This window comes from Lithobates pipiens, unplaced genomic scaffold (genome assembly GCF_037356315.1).
Source record: "Lithobates pipiens isolate NorthernLeopardFrog02 unplaced genomic scaffold, aLitPip1_a1.2 Scaffold_18, whole genome shotgun sequence".
Taxonomy (NCBI): domain Eukaryota; kingdom Metazoa; phylum Chordata; class Amphibia; order Anura; family Ranidae; genus Lithobates; species Lithobates pipiens.
In genome coordinates this window covers 271,985,719-272,003,723 of record NW_027507758.1, presented here as the reverse complement: position 1 = coordinate 272,003,723, position 18,005 = coordinate 271,985,719, and the positions used below count along the sequence as shown (strand labels likewise).

Below are 18,005 nucleotides of genomic sequence, written 5' to 3'. Positions count from 1 at the left end.
TGGCGTTGGCGGGCTATCCCTGGCGACACGCTTGCAGGTATCTCCCTGGGAAGTGGCTGGCATTCTAGGCTACCTGCACTTGGGTTTACACACAATTAGGGCTTTTTCTTGTCCTTTCTTTCATACATCTTCCTGAACACAGGTATCGGTGCACTTTAAATTCCTATTCACGGTATGTCTTTTTCCTTGGACAACAAGCCTCTTATTCATCTTTCTCATACATTTTACACTTATTTTTTATTTTATTTTTTAATTTATTTTATTTTTTGGGAATATTCTCACTGTCCCATTCTGTTAACTTCGTAATAGCACGGGCTCTCTGCCCATTATTTATTTTCTCTTCACCTTCCTTTTTGAGCAATTTCTTCTTGCTCACTTCTCACATCCTTAATTGTTCTCCCTCAGGAGTGCCTAGTTGGTTCCATGCCCGCCCTGGGTGAGGCCTATGTGGGTTATGTCTCCGGGGCTGCCTACCACAGCTCCCGGCAAGGGGTGTCCCTGGACGGTTTGCGTTGTCCGGTCATCCTATTGTCAATTTGTGTATTTGAGCAAGTAGACATATACTCGGGGTAAGGCCCATTCATTCTTTCCATACTTATGTCGTCTATTATTCTTTATTAGATTACTCATTCATTATTATTTTACTATAGATTCATCACGCCTTGCTCCTGATGAGTGGCTCAAAAGCCACGAAACGCGTAGAGCTACAAACTGCCGTGTCCCTACCATCACTTATTTGAGTCTCAAGTTATTATTGTATCATTTTTAATTACTGACCCAGGGAGGCAATAGGTCTTGCAGGTTTTACTGTGTCAAACATTTTATTTAATCCTTTCCTTGGTGAATTTTGGAATTTGATTGTTAATTCAGTATGAGTAATTGATGTTATCAATAAGCTTAAATATTGTACCTTATGATATTGATGTTACATCTTTGTACCTGGTTTCTATGTGTGTTTTATTGTTACAATCAATTAAATTCCTATATACTCACCAATTAACTTTACAACCATTTCTTACTCCATACGAAGTCCCGCCCCTTTTTCTCCTCTTTTTTTTTCTAAATGAACTGGGATGGAAACGCAGGACCTTACCAGGCCATGGTTTCACTCAAAGTCCCTAGGGATGGAATTACATGTACCTTTACCAGGACATGATTTCAATAAAGTCCCTAAAAATCCTTATTTTTTGTTACCAATGTTACATTTTTGTATCTCCTTTTTATGTATGTACTACTGTTACAATCATTTAAACCCTTATACATTTACCAACTAATTTTATAATTACCTTTTACTTTATATCAAATCTCGTCCCCTTGCTCTTTTTCCTCTCAATGAACTGGGATGGAAACGCATGACCTTACCAGGTCATGGTTTCACTCAAAGTCCCTAGGGATAAAACTACATGATCCTTACCAGGACATGATTTCGCTTAAGTCCCTAAAAACCCCTATTTTCTGTTATTTAACTAATCAGGAATTATTTATTTACACTTTATCTGTTCACCCCTAATATTTTGCAATCTATTGACCTCTGGCTTAGCCTCCCTTTCCTTATTTTATTATAATATTTCTTGATTTCAAAGCAATTTTTTTTTTTTTTTTTTTAATTCTCCAACTTGTTTTAAACAATTATTTATATATAATTAGGTCCCCTGTGAACATGTGTTCTTGGTCTGTCTACACTGTTGATATGTGGGGTGGCCGGATTGCTGCGCTGCCCAGTTTTGTCCTCACTTCCGGGAGCTGCGTCGCGCTCTGCGGACCTCCCCCTGCCCCCGCATCGTCTTACGCCTGGGGGGTGGAGATTCCGCACAGCGCGTCGACGTCACGGTTCCCACGCTGAACGCGTGACGCCAGTCATGGCGTCACTGCGTTCCTGCACGTGGAGCTTACATCCGCAGGCGGACTGGGGGATGTTTAGTCAGTCGGCCGGTGACCTAGCTAGCCCGACTGCTGACCCGTCCTCCCCGTTTTTCCGCCATGCGTCGTGGCGTTGGCGGGCTATCCCTGGCGACACGCTTGCAGGTATCTCCCTGGGAAGTGGCTGGCATTCTAGGCTACCTGCACTTGGGTTTACACACAATTAGGGCTTTTTCTTGTCCTTTCTTCCATACATCTTCCTGAACACAGGTATCGGTGCACTTTAAATTCCTATTCACGGTATGTCTTTTTCCTTGGACAACAAGCCTCTTATTCATCTTTCTCATACATTTTACACTTATTTTTTATTTTATTTTTTAATTTATTTTATTTTTTGGGAATATTCTCACTGTCCCATTCTGTTAACTTCGTAATAGCACGGGCTCTCTGCCCATTATTTATTTTCTCTTCACCTTCCTTTTTGAGCAATTTCTTCTTGCTCACTTCTCACATCCTTAATTGTTCTCCCTCAGGAGTGCCTAGTTGGTTCCATGCCCGCCCTGGGTGAGGCCTATGTGGGTTATGTCTCCGGGGCTGCCTACCACAGCTCCCGGCAAGGGGTGTCCCTGGACGGTTTGCGTTGTCCGGTCATCCTATTGTCAATTTGTGTATTTGAGCAAGTAGACATATACTCGGGGTAAGGCCCATTCATTCTTTCCATACTTATGTCGTCTATTATTCTTTATTAGATTACTCATTCATTATTATTTTACTATAGATTCATCACGCCTTGCTCCTGATGAGTGGCTCAAAAGCCACGAAACGCGTAGAGCTACAAACTGCCGTGTCCCTACCATCACTTATTTGAGTCTCAAGTTATTATTGTATCATTTTTAATTACTGACCCAGGGAGGCAATAGGTCTTGCAGGTTTTACTGTGTCAAACATTTTATTTAATCCTTTCCTTGGTGAATTTTGGAATTTGATTGTTAATTCAGTATGAGTAATTGATGTTATCAATAAGCTTAAATATTGTACCTTATGATATTGATGTTACATCTTTGTACCTGGTTTCTATGTGTGTTTTATTGTTACAATCAATTAAATTCCTATATACTCACCAATTAACTTTACAACCATTTCTTACTCCATACGAAGTCCCGCCCCTTTTTCTCCTCTTTTTTTTTCTAAATGAACTGGGATGGAAACGCAGGACCTTACCAGGCCATGGTTTCACTCAAAGTCCCTAGGGATGGAATTACATGTACCTTTACCAGGACATGATTTCAATAAAGTCCCTAAAAATCCTTATTTTTTGTTACCAATGTTACATTTTTGTATCTCCTTTTTATGTATGTACTACTGTTACAATCATTTAAACCCTTATACATTTACCAACTAATTTTATAATTACCTTTTACTTTATATCAAATCTCGTCCCCTTGCTCTTTTTCCTCTCAATGAACTGGGATGGAAACGCATGACCTTACCAGGTCATGGTTTCACTCAAAGTCCCTAGGGATAGAACTACATGATCCTTACCAGGACATGATTTCGCTTAAGTCCCTAAAAACCCCTATTTTCTGTTATTTAACTAATCAGGAATTATTTATTTACACTTTATCTGTTCACCCCTAATATTTTGCAATCTATTGACCTCTGGCTTAGCCTCCCTTTCCTTATTTTATTATAATATTTCTTGATTTCAAAGCAATTTTTTTTTTTTTTTTTTTTAATTCTCCAACTTGTTTTAAACAATTATTTATATATAATTAGGTCCCCTGTGAACATGTGTTCTTGGTCTGTCTACACTGTTGATATGTGGGGTGGCCGGATTGCTGCGCTGCCCAGTTTTGTCCTCACTTCCGGGAGCTGCGTCGCGCTCTGCGGACCTCCCCCTGCCCCCGCGTCGTCTTACGCCTGGGGGGTGGAGATTCCGCACAGCGCGTCGACGTCACGGTTCCCACGCTGAACGCGTGACGCCAGTCATGGCGTCACTGCGTTCCTGCACGTGGAGCTTACATCCGCAGGCGGACTGGGGGATGTTTAGTCAGTCGGCCGGTGACCTAGCTAGCCCGACTGCTGACCCGTCCTCCCCGTTTTTCCGCCATGCGTCGTGGCGTTGGCGGGCTATCCCTGGCGACACGCTTGCAGGTATCTCCCTGGGAAGTGGCTGGCATTCTAGGCTACCTGCACTTGGGTTTACACACAATTAGGGCTTTTTCTTGTCCTTTCTTCCATACATCTTCCTGAACACAGGTATCGGTGCACTTTAAATTCCTATTCACGGTATGTCTTTTTCCTTGGACAACAAGCCTCTTATTCATCTTTCTCATACATTTTACACTTATTTTTTATTTTATTTTTTAATTTATTTTATTTTTTGGGAATATTCTCACTGTCCCATTCTGTTAACTTCGTAATAGCACGGGCTCTCTGCCCATTATTTATTTTCTCTTCACCTTCCTTTTTGAGCAATTTCTTCTTGCTCACTTCTCACATCCTTAATTGTTCTCCCTCAGGAGTGCCTAGTTGGTTCCATGCCCGCCCTGGGTGAGGCCTATGTGGGTTATGTCTCCGGGGCTGCCTACCACAGCTCCCGGCAAGGGGTGTCCCTGGACGGTTTGCGTTGTCCGGTCATCCTATTGTCAATTTGTGTATTTGAGCAAGTAGACATATACTCGGGGTAAGGCCCATTCATTCTTTCCATACTTATGTCGTCTATTATTCTTTATTAGATTACTCATTCATTATTATTTTACTATAGATTCATCACGCCTTGCTCCTGATGAGTGGCTCAAAAGCCACGAAACGCGTAGAGCTACAAACTGCCGTGTCCCTACCATCACTTATTTGAGTCTCAAGTTATTATTGTATCATTTTTAATTACTGACCCAGGAAGGCAATAGGTCTTGCAGGTTTTACTGTGTCAAACATTTTATTTAATCCTTTCCTTGGTGAATTTTGGAATTTGATTGTTAATTCAGTATGAGTAATTGATGTTATCAATAAGCTTAAATATTGTACCTTATGATATTGATGTTACATCTTTGTACCTGGTTTCTATGTGTGTTTTATTGTTACAATCAATTAAATTCCTATATACTCACCAATTAACTTTACAACCATTTCTTACTCCATACGAAGTCCCGCCCCTTTTTCTCCTCTTTTTTTTTCTAAATGAACTGGGATGGAAACGCAGGACCTTACCAGGCCATGGTTTCACTCAAAGTCCCTAGGGATGGAATTACATGTACCTTTACCAGGACATGATTTCAATAAAGTCCCTAAAAATCCTTATTTTTTGTTACCAATGTTACATTTTTGTATCTCCTTTTTATGTATGTACTACTGTTACAATCATTTAAACCCTTATACATTTACCAACTAATTTTATAATTACCTTTTACTTTATATCAAATCTCGTCCCCTTGCTCTTTTTCCTCTCAATGAACTGGGATGGAAACGCATGACCTTACCAGGTCATGGTTTCACTCAAAGTCCCTAGGGATAGAACTACATGATCCTTACCAGGACATGATTTCGCTTAAGTCCCTAAAAACCCCTATTTTCTGTTATTTAACTAATCAGGAATTATTTATTTACACTTTATCTGTTCACCCCTAATATTTTGCAATCTATTGACCTCTGGCTTAGCCTCCCTTTCCTTATTTTATTATAATATTTCTTGATTTCAAAGCAATTTTTTTTTTTTTTTTTTTTAATTCTCCAACTTGTTTTAAACAATTATTTATATATAATTAGGTCCCCTGTGAACATGTGTTCTTGGTCTGTCTACACTGTTGATATGTGGGGTGGCCGGATTGCTGCGCTGCCCAGTTTTGTCCTCACTTCCGGGAGCTGCGTCGCGCTCTGCGGACCTCCCCCTGCCCCCGCGTCGTCTTACGCCTGGGGGGTGGAGATTCCGCACAGCGCGTCGACGTCACGGTTCCCACGCTGAACGCGTGACGCCAGTCATGGCGTCACTGCGTTCCTGCACGTGGAGCTTACATCCGCAGGCGGACTGGGGGATGTTTAGTCAGTCGGCCGGTGACCTAGCTAGCCCGACTGCTGACCCGTCCTCCCCGTTTTTCCGCCATGCGTCGTGGCGTTGGCGGGCTATCCCTGGCGACACGCTTGCAGGTATCTCCCTGGGAAGTGGCTGGCATTCTAGGCTACCTGCACTTGGGTTTACACACAATTAGGGCTTTTTCTTGTCCTTTCTTCCATACATCTTCCTGAACACAGGTATCGGTGCACTTTAAATTCCTATTCACGGTATGTCTTTTTCCTTGGACAACAAGCCTCTTATTCATCTTTCTCATACATTTTACACTTATTTTTTATTTTATTTTTTAATTTATTTTATTTTTTGGGAATATTCTCACTGTCCCATTCTGTTAACTTCGTAATAGCACGGGCTCTCTGCCCATTATTTATTTTCTCTTCACCTTCCTTTTTGAGCAATTTCTTCTTGCTCACTTCTCACATCCTTAATTGTTCTCCCTCAGGAGTGCCTAGTTGGTTCCATGCCCGCCCTGGGTGAGGCCTATGTGGGTTATGTCTCCGGGGCTGCCTACCACAGCTCCCGGCAAGGGGTGTCCCTGGACGGTTTGCGTTGTCCGGTCATCCTATTGTCAATTTGTGTATTTGAGCAAGTAGACATATACTCGGGGTAAGGCCCATTCATTCTTTCCATACTTATGTCGTCTATTATTCTTTATTAGATTACTCATTCATTATTATTTTACTATAGATTCATCACGCCTTGCTCCTGATGAGTGGCTCAAAAGCCACGAAACGCGTAGAGCTACAAACTGCCGTGTCCCTACCATCACTTATTTGAGTCTCAAGTTATTATTGTATCATTTTTAATTACTGACCCAGGGAGGCAATAGGTCTTGCAGGTTTTACTGTGTCAAACATTTTATTTAATCCTTTCCTTGGTGAATTTTGGAATTTGATTGTTAATTCAGTATGAGTAATTGATGTTATCAATAAGCTTAAATATTGTACCTTATGATATTGATGTTACATCTTTGTACCTGGTTTCTATGTGTGTTTTATTGTTACAATCAATTAAATTCCTATATACTCACCAATTAACTTTACAACCATTTCTTACTCCATACGAAGTCCCGCCCCTTTTTCTCCTCTTTTTTTTTCTAAATGAACTGGGATGGAAACGCAGGACCTTACCAGGCCATGGTTTCACTCAAAGTCCCTAGGGATGGAATTACATGTACCTTTACCAGGACATGATTTCAATAAAGTCCCTAAAAATCCTTATTTTTTGTTACCAATGTTACATTTTTGTATCTCCTTTTTATGTATGTACTACTGTTACAATCATTTAAACCCTTATACATTTACCAACTAATTTTATAATTACCTTTTACTTTATATCAAATCTCGTCCCCTTGCTCTTTTTCCTCTCAATGAACTGGGATGGAAACGCATGACCTTACCAGGTCATGGTTTCACTCAAAGTCCCTAGGGATAGAACTACATGATCCTTACCAGGACATGATTTCGCTTAAGTCCCTAAAAACCCCTATTTTCTGTTATTTAACTAATCAGGAATTATTTATTTACACTTTATCTGTTCACCCCTAATATTTTGCAATCTATTGACCTCTGGCTTAGCCTCCCTTTCCTTATTTTATTATAATATTTCTTGATTTCAAAGCAATTTTTTTTTTTTTTTTTTTTAATTCTCCAACTTGTTTTAAACAATTATTTATATATAATTAGGTCCCCTGTGAACATGTGTTCTTGGTCTGTCTACACTGTTGATATGTGGGGTGGCCGGATTGCTGCGCTGCCCAGTTTTGTCCTCACTTCCGGGAGCTGCGTCGTGCTCTGCGGACCTCCCCCTGCCCCCGCGTCGTCTTACGCCTGGGGGGTGGAGATTCCGCACAGCGCGTCGACGTCACGGTTCCCACGCTGAACGCGTGACGCCAGTCATGGCGTCACTGCGTTCCTGCACGTGGAGCTTACATCCGCAGGCGGACTGGGGGATGTTTAGTCAGTCGGCCGGTGACCTAGCTAGCCCGACTGCTGACCCGTCCTCCCCGTTTTTCCGCCATGCGTCGTGGCGTTGGCGGGCTATCCCTGGCGACACGCTTGCAGGTATCTCCCTGGGAAGTGGCTGGCATTCTAGGCTACCTGCACTTGGGTTTACACACAATTAGGGCTTTTTCTTGTCCTTTCTTCCATACATCTTCCTGAACACAGGTATCGGTGCACTTTAAATTCCTATTCACGGTATGTCTTTTTCCTTGGACAACAAGCCTCTTATTCATCTTTCTCATACATTTTACACTTATTTTTTATTTTATTTTTTAATTTATTTTATTTTTTGGGAATATTCTCACTGTCCCATTCTGTTAACTTCGTAATAGCACGGGCTCTCTGCCCATTATTTATTTTCTCTTCACCTTCCTTTTTGAGCAATTTCTTCTTGCTCACTTCTCACATCCTTAATTGTTCTCCCTCAGGAGTGCCTAGTTGGTTCCATGCCCGCCCTGGGTGAGGCCTATGTGGGTTATGTCTCCGGGGCTGCCTACCACAGCTCCCGGCAAGGGGTGTCCCTGGACGGTTTGCGTTGTCCGGTCATCCTATTGTCAATTTGTGTATTTGAGCAAGTAGACATATACTCGGGGTAAGGCCCATTCATTCTTTCCATACTTATGTCGTCTATTATTCTTTATTAGATTACTCATTCATTATTATTTTACTATAGATTCATCACGCCTTGCTCCTGATGAGTGGCTCAAAAGCCACGAAACGCGTAGAGCTACAAACTGCCGTGTCCCTACCATCACTTATTTGAGTCTCAAGTTATTATTGTATCATTTTTAATTACTGACCCAGGGAGGCAATAGGTCTTGCAGGTTTTACTGTGTCAAACATTTTATTTAATCCTTTCCTTGGTGAATTTTGGAATTTGATTGTTAATTCAGTATGAGTAATTGATGTTATCAATAAGCTTAAATATTGTACCTTATGATATTGATGTTACATCTTTGTACCTGGTTTCTATGTGTGTTTTATTGTTACAATCAATTAAATTCCTATATACTCACCAATTAACTTTACAACCATTTCTTACTCCATACGAAGTCCCGCCCCTTTTTCTCCTCTTTTTTTTTTCTAAATGAACTGGGATGGAAACGCAGGACCTTACCAGGCCATGGTTTCACTCAAAGTCCCTAGGGATGGAATTACATGTACCTTTACCAGGACATGATTTCAATAAAGTCCCTAAAAATCCTTATTTTTTGTTACCAATGTTACATTTTTGTATCTCCTTTTTATGTATGTACTACTGTTACAATCATTTAAACCCTTATACATTTACCAACTAATTTTATAATTACCTTTTACTTTATATCAAATCTCGTCCCCTTGCTCTTTTTCCTCTCAATGAACTGGGATGGAAACGCATGACCTTACCAGGTCATGGTTTCACTCAAAGTCCCTAGGGATAGAACTACATGATCCTTACCAGGACATGATTTCGCTTAAGTCCCTAAAAACCCCTATTTTCTGTTATTTAACTAATCAGGAATTATTTATTTACACTTTATCTGTTCACCCCTAATATTTTGCAATCTATTGACCTCTGGCTTAGCCTCCCTTTCCTTATTTTATTATAATATTTCTTGATTTCAAAGCAATTTTTATTTTATTTTTTTTAAATTCTCCAACTTGTTTTAAACAATTATTTATATATAATTAGGTCCCCTGTGAACATGTGTTCTTGGTCTGTCTACACTGTTGATATGTGGGGTGGCCGGATTGCTGCGCTGCCCAGTTTTGTCCTCACTTCCGGGAGCTGCGTCGCGCTCTGCGGACCTCCCCCTGCCCCCGCGTCGTCTTACGCCTGGGGGGTGGAGATTCCGCACAGCGCGTCGACGTCACGGTTCCCACGCTGAACGCGTGACGCCAGTCATGGCGTCACTGCGTTCCTGCACGTGGAGCTTACATCCGCAGGCGGACTGGGGGATGTTTAGTCAGTCGGCCGGTGACCTAGCTAGCCCGACTGCTGACCCGTCCTCCCCGTTTTTCCGCCATGCGTCGTGGCGTTGGCGGGCTATCCCTGGCGACACGCTTGCAGGTATCTCCCTGGGAAGTGGCTGGCATTCTAGGCTACCTGCACTTGGGTTTACACACAATTAGGGCTTTTTCTTGTCCTTTCTTCCATACATCTTCCTGAACACAGGTATCGGTGCACTTTAAATTCCTATTCACGGTATGTCTTTTTCCTTGGACAACAAGCCTCTTATTCATCTTTCTCATACATTTTACACTTATTTTTTATTTTATTTTTTAATTTATTTTATTTTTTGGGAATATTCTCACTGTCCCATTCTGTTAACTTCGTAATAGCACGGGCTCTCTGCCCATTATTTATTTTCTCTTCACCTTCCTTTTTGAGCAATTTCTTCTTGCTCACTTCTCACATCCTTAATTGTTCTCCCTCAGGAGTGCCTAGTTGGTTCCATGCCCGCCCTGGGTGAGGCCTATGTGGGTTATGTCTCCGGGGCTGCCTACCACAGCTCCCGGCAAGGGGTGTCCCTGGACGGTTTGCGTTGTCCGGTCATCCTATTGTCAATTTGTGTATTTGAGCAAGTAGACATATACTCGGGGTAAGGCCCATTCATTCTTTCCATACTTATGTCGTCTATTATTCTTTATTAGATTACTCATTCATTATTATTTTACTATAGATTCATCACGCCTTGCTCCTGATGAGTGGCTCAAAAGCCACGAAACGCGTAGAGCTACAAACTGCCGTGTCCCTACCATCACTTATTTGAGTCTCAAGTTATTATTGTATCATTTTTAATTACTGACCCAGGGAGGCAATAGGTCTTGCAGGTTTTACTGTGTCAAACATTTTATTTAATCCTTTCCTTGGTGAATTTTGGAATTTGATTGTTAATTCAGTATGAGTAATTGATGTTATCAATAAGCTTAAATATTGTACCTTATGATATTGATGTTACATCTTTGTACCTGGTTTCTATGTGTGTTTTATTGTTACAATCAATTAAATTCCTATATACTCACCAATTAACTTTACAACCATTTCTTACTCCATACGAAGTCCCGCCCCTTTTTCTCCTCTTTTTTTTTCTAAATGAACTGGGATGGAAACGCAGGACCTTACCAGGCCATGGTTTCACTCAAAGTCCCTAGGGATGGAATTACATGTACCTTTACCAGGACATGATTTCAATAAAGTCCCTAAAAATCCTTATTTTTTGTTACCAATGTTACATTTTTGTATCTCCTTTTTATGTATGTACTACTGTTACAATCATTTAAACCCTTATACATTTACCAACTAATTTTATAATTACCTTTTACTTTATATCAAATCTCGTCCCCTTGCTCTTTTTCCTCTCAATGAACTGGGATGGAAACGCATGACCTTACCAGGTCATGGTTTCACTCAAAGTCCCTAGGGATAGAACTACATGATCCTTACCAGGACATGATTTCGCTTAAGTCCCTAAAAACCCCTATTTTCTGTTATTTAACTAATCAGGAATTATTTATTTACACTTTATCTGTTCACCCCTAATATTTTGCAATCTATTGACCTCTGGCTTAGCCTCCCTTTCCTTATTTTATTATAATATTTCTTGATTTCAAAGCAATTTTTTTTTTTTTTTTTTTAATTCTCCAACTTGTTTTAAACAATTATTTATATATAATTAGGTCCCCTGTGAACATGTGTTCTTGGTCTGTCTACACTGTTGATATGTGGGGTGGCCGGATTGCTGCGCTGCCCAGTTTTGTCCTCACTTCCGGGAGCTGCGTCGCGCTCTGCGGACCTCCCCCTGCCCCCGCGTCGTCTTACGCCTGGGGGGTGGAGATTCCGCACAGCGCGTCGACGTCACGGTTCCCACGCTGAACGCGTGACGCCAGTCATGGCGTCACTGCGTTCCTGCACGTGGAGCTTACATCCGCAGGCGGACTGGGGGATGTTTAGTCAGTCGGCCGGTGACCTAGCTAGCCCGACTGCTGACCCGTCCTCCCCGTTTTTCCGCCATGCGTCGTGGCGTTGGCGGGCTATCCCTGGCGACACGCTTGCAGGTATCTCCCTGGGAAGTGGCTGGCATTCTAGGCTACCTGCACTTGGGTTTACACACAATTAGGGCTTTTTCTTGTCCTTTCTTCCATACATCTTCCTGAACACAGGTATCGGTGCACTTTAAATTCCTATTCACGGTATGTCTTTTTCCTTGGACAACAAGCCTCTTATTCATCTTTCTCATACATTTTACACTTATTTTTTATTTTATTTTTTAATTTATTTTATTTTTTGGGAATATTCTCACTGTCCCATTCTGTTAACTTCGTAATAGCACGGGCTCTCTGCCCATTATTTATTTTCTCTTCACCTTCCTTTTTGAGCAATTTCTTCTTGCTCACTTCTCACATCCTTAATTGTTCTCCCTCAGGAGTGCCTAGTTGGTTCCATGCCCGCCCTGGGTGAGGCCTATGTGGGTTATGTCTCCGGGGCTGCCTACCACAGCTCCCGGCAAGGGGTGTCCCTGGACGGTTTGCATTGTCCGGTCATCCTATTGTCAATTTGTGTATTTGAGCAAGTAGACATATACTCGGGGTAAGGCCCATTCATTCTTTCCATACTTATGTCGTCTATTATTCTTTATTAGATTACTCATTCATTATTATTTTACTATAGATTCATCACGCCTTGCTCCTGATGAGTGGCTCAAAAGCCACGAAACGCGTAGAGCTACAAACTGCCGTGTCCCTACCATCACTTATTTGAGTCTCAAGTTATTATTGTATCATTTTTAATTACTGACCCAGGGAGGCAATAGGTCTTGCAGGTTTTACTGTGTCAAACATTTTATTTAATCCTTTCCTTGGTGAATTTTGGAATTTGATTGTTAATTCAGTATGAGTAATTGATGTTATCAATAAGCTTAAATATTGTACCTTATGATATTGATGTTACATCTTTGTACCTGGTTTCTATGTGTGTTTTATTGTTACAATCAATTAAATTCCTATATACTCACCAATTAACTTTACAACCATTTCTTACTCCATACGAAGTCCCGCCCCTTTTTCTCCTCTTTTTTTTTCTAAATGAACTGGGATGGAAACGCAGGACCTTACCAGGCCATGGTTTCACTCAAAGTCCCTAGGGATGGAATTACATGTACCTTTACCAGGACATGATTTCAATAAAGTCCCTAAAAATCCTTATTTTTTGTTACCAATGTTACATTTTTGTATCTCCTTTTTATGTATGTACTACTGTTACAATCATTTAAACCCTTATACATTTACCAACTAATTTTATAATTACCTTTTACTTTATATCAAATCTCGTCCCCTTGCTCTTTTTCCTCTCAATGAACTGGGATGGAAACGCATGACCTTACCAGGTCATGGTTTCACTCAAAGTCCCTAGGGATAGAACTACATGATCCTTACCAGGACATGATTTCGCTTAAGTCCCTAAAAAACCCCTATTTTCTGTTATTTAACTAATCAGGAATTATTTATTTACACTTTATCTGTTCACCCCTAATATTTTGCAATCTATTGACCTCTGGCTTAGCCTCCCTTTCCTTATTTTATTATAATATTTCTTGATTTCAAAGCAATTTTTTTTTTTTTTTTTTAAATTCTCCAACTTGTTTTAAACAATTATTTATATATAATTAGGTCCCCTGTGAACATGTGTTCTTGGTCTGTCTACACTGTTGATATGTGGGGTGGCCGGATTGCTGCGCTGCCCAGTTTTGTCCTCACTTCCGGGAGCTGCGTCGCGCTCTGCGGACCTCCCCCTGCCCCCGCGTCGTCTTACGCCTGGGGGGTGGAGATTCCGCACAGCGCGTCGACGTCACGGTTCCCACGCTGAACGCGTGACGCCAGTCATGGCGTCACTGCGTTCCTGCACGCGGAGCTTACATCCGCAGGCGGACTGGGGGATGTTTAGTCAGTCGGCCGGTGACCTAGCTAGCCCGACTGCTGACCCGTCCTCCCCGTTTTTCCGCCATGCGTCGTGGCGTTGGCGGGCTATCCCTGGCGACACGCTTGCAGGTATCTCCCTGGGAAGTGGCTGGCATTCTAGGCTACCTGCACTTGGGTTTACACACAATTAGGGCTTTTTCTTGTCCTTTCTTCCATACATCTTCCTGAACACAGGTATCGGTGCACTTTAAATTCCTATTCACGGTATGTCTTTTTCCTTGGACAACAAGCCTCTTATTCATCTTTCTCATACATTTTACACTTATTTTTTATTTTATTTTTTAATTTATTTTATTTTTTGGGAATATTCTCACTGTCCCATTCTGTTAACTTCGTAATAGCACGGGCTCTCTGCCCATTATTTATTTTCTCTTCACCTTCCTTTTTGAGCAATTTCTTCTTGCTCACTTCTCACATCCTTAATTGTTCTCCCTCAGGAGTGCCTAGTTGGTTCCATGCCCGCCCTGGGTGAGGCCTATGTGGGTTATGTCTCCGGGGCTGCCTACCACAGCTCCCGGCAAGGGGTGTCCCTGGACGGTTTGCGTTGTCCGGTCATCCTATTGTCAATTTGTGTATTTGAGCAAGTAGACATATACTCGGGGTAAGGCCCATTCATTCTTTCCATACTTATGTCGTCTATTATTCTTTATTAGATTACTCATTCATTATTATTTTACTATAGATTCATCACGCCTTGCTCCTGATGAGTGGCTCAAAAGCCACGAAACGCGTAGAGCTACAAACTGCCGTGTCCCTACCATCACTTATTTGAGTCTCAAGTTATTATTGTATCATTTTTAATTACTGACCCAGGGAGGCAATAGGTCTTGCAGGTTTTACTGTGTCAAACATTTTATTTAATCCTTTCCTTGGTGAATTTTGGAATTTGATTGTTAATTCAGTATGAGTAATTGATGTTATCAATAAGCTTAAATATTGTACCTTATGATATTGATGTTACATCTTTGTACCTGGTTTCTATGTGTGTTTTATTGTTACAATCAATTAAATTCCTATATACTCACCAATTAACTTTACAACCATTTCTTACTCCATACGAAGTCCCGCCCCTTTTTCTCCTCTTTTTTTTTTCTAAATGAACTGGGATGGAAACGCAGGACCTTACCAGGCCATGGTTTCACTCAAAGTCCCTAGGGATGGAATTACATGTACCTTTACCAGGACATGATTTCAATAAAGTCCCTAAAAATCCTTATTTTTTGTTACCAATGTTACATTTTTGTATCTCCTTTTTATGTATGTACTACTGTTACAATCATTTAAACCCTTATACATTTACCAACTAATTTTATAATTACCTTTTACTTTATATCAAATCTCGTCCCCTTGCTCTTTTTCCTCTCAATGAACTGGGATGGAAACGCATGACCTTACCAGGTCATGGTTTCACTCAAAGTCCCTAGGGATAGAACTACATGATCCTTACCAGGACATGATTTCGCTTAAGTCCCTAAAAAACCCCTATTTTCTGTTATTTAACTAATCAGGAATTATTTATTTACACTTTATCTGTTCACCCCTAATATTTTGCAATCTATTGACCTCTGGCTTAGCCTCCCTTTCCTTATTTTATTATAATATTTCTTGATTTCAAAGCAATTTTTTTTTTTTTTTTTTAAATTCTCCAACTTGTTTTAAACAATTATTTATATATAATTAGGTCCCCTGTGAACATGTGTTCTTGGTCTGTCTACACTGTTGATATGTGGGGTGGCCGGATTGCTGCGCTGCCCAGTTTTGTCCTCACTTCCGGGAGCTGCGTCGCGCTCTGCGGACCTCCCCCTGCCCCCGCGTCGTCTTACGCCTGGGGGGTGGAGATTCCGCACAGCGCGTCGACGTCACGGTTCCCACGCTGAACGCGTGACGCCAGTCATGGCGTCACTGCGTTCCTGCACGTGGAGCTTACATCCGCAGGCGGACTGGGGGATGTTTAGTCAGTCGGCCGGTGACCTAGCTAGCCCGACTGCTGACCCGTCCTCCCCGTTTTTCCGCCATGCGTCGTGGCGTTGGCGGGCTATCCCTGGCGACACGCTTGCAGGTATCTCCCTGGGAAGTGGCTGGCATTCTAGGCTACCTGCACTTGGGTTTACACACAATTAGGGCTTTTTCTTGTCCTTTCTTCCATACATCTTCCTGAACACAGGTATCGGTGCACTTTAAATTCCTATTCACGGTATGTCTTTTTCCTTGGACAACAAGCCTCTTATTCATCTTTCTCATACATTTTACACTTATTTTTTATTTTATTTTTTAATTTATTTTATTTTTTGGGAATATTCTCACTGTCCCATTCTGTTAACTTCGTAATAGCACGGGCTCTCTGCCCATTATTTATTTTCTCTTCACCTTCCTTTTTGAGCAATTTCTTCTTGCTCACTTCTCACATCCTTAATTGTTCTCCCTCAGGAGTGCCTAGTTGGTTCCATGCCCGCCCTGGGTGAGGCCTATGTGGGTTATGTCTCCGGGGCTGCCTACCACAGCTCCCGGCAAGGGGTGTCCCTGGACGGTTTGCGTTGTCCGGTCATCCTATTGTCAATTTGTGTATTTGAGCAAGTAGACATATACTCGGGGTAAGGCCCATTCATTCTTTCCATACTTATGTCGTCTATTATTCTTTATTAGATTACTCATTCATTATTATTTTACTATAGATTCATCACGCCTTGCTCCTGATGAGTGGCTCAAAAGCCACGAAACGCGTAGAGCTACAAACTGCCGTGTCCCTACCATCACTTATTTGAGTCTCAAGTTATTATTGTATCATTTTTAATTACTGACCCAGGGAGGCAATAGGTCTTGCAGGTTTTACTGTGTCAAACATTTTATTTAATCCTTTCCTTGGTGAATTTTGGAATTTGATTGTTAATTCAGTATGAGTAATTGATGTTATCAATAAGCTTAAATATTGTACCTTATGATATTGATGTTACATCTTTGTACCTGGTTTCTATGTGTGTTTTATTGTTACAATCAATTAAATTCCTATATACTCACCAATTAACTTTACAACCATTTCTTACTCCATACGAAGTCCCGCCCCTTTTTCTCCTCTTTTTTTTTTCTAAATGAACTGGGATGGAAACGCAGGACCTTACCAGGCCATGGTTTCACTCAAAGTCCCTAGGGATGGAATTACATGTACCTTTACCAGGACATGATTTCAATAAAGTCCCTAAAAATCCTTATTTTTTGTTACCAATGTTACATTTTTGTATCTCCTTTTTATGTATGTACTACTGTTACAATCATTTAAACCCTTATACATTTACCAACTAATTTTATAATTACCTTTTACTTTATATCGAATCTCGTCCCCTTGCTCTTTTTCCTCTCAATGAACTGGGATGGAAACGCATGACCTTACCAGGTCATGGTTTCACTCAAAGTCCCTAGGGATAGAACTACATGATCCTTACCAGGACATGATTTCGCTTAAGTCCCTAAAAACCCCTATTTTCTGTTATTTAACTAATCAGGAATTATTTATTTACACTTTATCTGTTCACCCCTAATATTTTGCAATCTATTGACCTCTGGCTTAGCCTCCCTTTCCTTATTTTATTATAATATTTCTTGATTTCAAAGCAATTTTTATTTTTTATTTTTAAATTCTCCAACTTGTTTTAAACAATTATTTATATATAATTAGGTCCCCTGTGAACATGTGTTCTTGGTCTGTCTACACTGTTGATATGTGGGGTGGCCGGATTGCTGCGCTGCCCAGTTTTGTCCTCACTTCCGGGAGCTGCGTCGCGCTCTGCGGACCTCCCCCTGCCCCCGCGTCGTCTTACGCCTGGGGGGTGGAGATTCCGCACAGCGCGTCGACGTCACGGTTCCCACGCTGAACGCGTGACGCCAGTCATGGCGTCACTGCGTTCCTGCACGTGGAGCTTACATCCGCAGGCGGACTGGGGGATGTTTAGTCAGTCGGCCGGTGACCTAGCTAGCCCGACTGCTGACCCGTCCTCCCCGTTTTTCCGCCATGCGTCGTGGCGTTGGCGGGCTATCCCTGGCGACACGCTTGCAGGTATCTCCCTGGGAAGTGGCTGGCATTCTAGGCTACCTGCACTTGGGTTTACACACAATTAGGGCTT

General features: G+C 41.5%; 1 protein-coding gene across 3 annotated transcripts in view; it reads left to right on the top strand.

The window, feature by feature from the left end:
- Positions 1-18,005, top strand: part of NKAIN2 (sodium/potassium transporting ATPase interacting 2) — a 1,500,295-nt gene that overhangs the window by 190,822 nt on the left and 1,291,468 nt on the right. The gene's annotated exons all lie outside the window — the stretch shown is intronic.